Source organism: Ochotona curzoniae, unplaced genomic scaffold (genome assembly GCF_017591425.1).
Source record: "Ochotona curzoniae isolate NIBS_2020 unplaced genomic scaffold, NIBS_Ocur_1.0 contig_3498, whole genome shotgun sequence".
Lineage (NCBI taxonomy): Eukaryota > Metazoa > Chordata > Mammalia > Lagomorpha > Ochotonidae > Ochotona > Ochotona curzoniae.
The window spans coordinates 26,488,161-26,490,143 of NW_024465885.1; the positions used below are offsets into that span (position 1 = coordinate 26,488,161).

Sequence of the window (1,983 nt, forward strand, 5' to 3'; positions counted from 1 at the left end):
CTTCATTTAGGCTTTAGGGCTGCCTCATTTTGCTTAAGATAGGCCAGATCATCAGGTTGGAGACTAAAAATACAATGGGAAGGCAGGGTTTGGTTAGACATTTATCTGCATTCGTGCGTAAATGAGAGCATATTTCACTTAAAAGTAATAGAATATTTCACTGAGAAGTGATAGAATATTCTTGGATATATGAAAATGTGGGCAGCGGGGTAGGGAAAGTTAAGTGAGAGGAGAGGTCTTCATAGAATATGTTTAATGGGCCAAGAATTAACAGCCTTTAGGGAGAGAGCTAATCCTTAGCAGGGCTACAGGAAGGAGTTTTACCTAGTCTAAGTGGACTTGAGTGCAGAGTTCAATTGAAGACTCTTTTAAAATTCCAATTATTCATTCTACTTTTCCTGAAGAAGGGGAGTGAGAGGGACTTTGGTAATGCCATGATATATGCAGAGAGGTGAAGGAATCTGAGAGGTAAATTCTGATCCATCATCTGACTGAATAGAAGCAGGTAATCCAAATCTTGGAGTGATATCATTTAATAACAGAGAAGAGATGGTGGAATTCCTTTTATTCGAACTAGGGTATACTTCCAACCGTCCTGAAAAAGAGCTTACCATGGCCAGGAGGAATACGATTGAAGCCAATATGCCAATCCTCCACTGGGAGGGATCCAGGGACCTGGGGAGTAAGGAGTGCGAGTAAGCTAAAGTTAAAAGTGAGGTGGTCAGTTTGGCAGTGCTACATGTTTGAGTTATGTTAGAGTTTTTCTTATGGTTGGTGTCAGATATATGTGTGATTTTTTTTTTTCAGGGGAGGGTGAGAACGCAGTCCCCCACTACCACAAATTGCAGGGGTCAGCACATCCCAAGTGCAATGGATGAGCCTCACCCTGGGAAAACCACCTGCCTCATCATGACATCTCCCCTGCCAGGTAAGTATTGTATGCGTGGGTTTAGGAAGTAAAGAAGAATTTGGATTTTGGTGATATTTAAAATGGAAACTTTCTAGAAGAGTAGTTTGGGGGAAAGAGGGAAGTATTACTTTGTTATGTGGAAACCACAAAGAGTCCTCCTTCCAGGCCTTTTGTTGTTGAAGTTGAGCAACTTCTGATCCTGAGTATGCAGGAATGTTTCCCCACTTGCGTGCGCTTTAGTTGTCTCAACAGCCCCGTCTTTGGCTTCTCTTAAGTATTGTTTTTCTTTTGGGTGGTTCTTATAGTGAGTAATGCAGCTGTAGTTAGCAGGTGAGCAGCATCAGGGAGGCTGTTAACCACGTTGTCATTTATATTTCAGTTTCTTCAAGCTGCCAGAAAGCACCTTTCTTGCTGTATCTGGAGTTTGGAGTACATAGTGGGGTAATCATATTAGGAGTTGGAGTATATAGGACCATTTTTAGCAGTGCCTGGGTCAAGGCTCAAATCAAGACCCACAGTTTGGCCTGTTGAGAGTTACAGCCAACAGGCAAATGCTTAACTATGATTGTCTGGAGGGGAAAGGAGGAGTTATCATTTCAGCAGCCGTCAGTCACCACATATCCAACAGAAAAAGGTGGGCAGGGGGAGGCTGCCAACATTGAACCAATCATGGGACTAAGAAATGCAGCTGTCCACAAGATGTTGAAAGGCAGTCAGAGAGGAAATCTAGGAAATTAAGACAGGAATGAGGTTTGGTGGAGTCTGACAGGACAGTAGGAAGAGGAGCCTGAGTTGAGGGAGGCACAGCAATGGAAAGTAACAATGGGGTATGGAAGGGTGGAGTTTACACATGAGAGAGTAACACAGACTGAAGATCCCAGTGGCTAAGGAGGCCTTAAAAGCTCAGGACTTGGGCCATCCTCTGCTGTTTTCCCAGGCTCCAGGGAGAGACCTGGATAGGAAATAGAATAGCCTGGACACAAACTGGTGCCCATATGTGATGCTGGCACCAGAGGTGGAAGGATTAACCTGTTGAGCCACATAACTGGTCCCAGGGTTTCAAATGTTCTTAC

The 1,983-nt window shown here is 44.0% G+C and overlaps 1 pseudogene; it reads right to left on the reverse strand.

Moving 5' to 3' along the window:
* Positions 1-804: 804 nt before the first annotated feature.
* Positions 805-936, reverse strand: LOC121156954 (annotated as a pseudogene).
* Between the last annotated feature and the right edge of the window lie 1,047 nt (positions 937-1,983).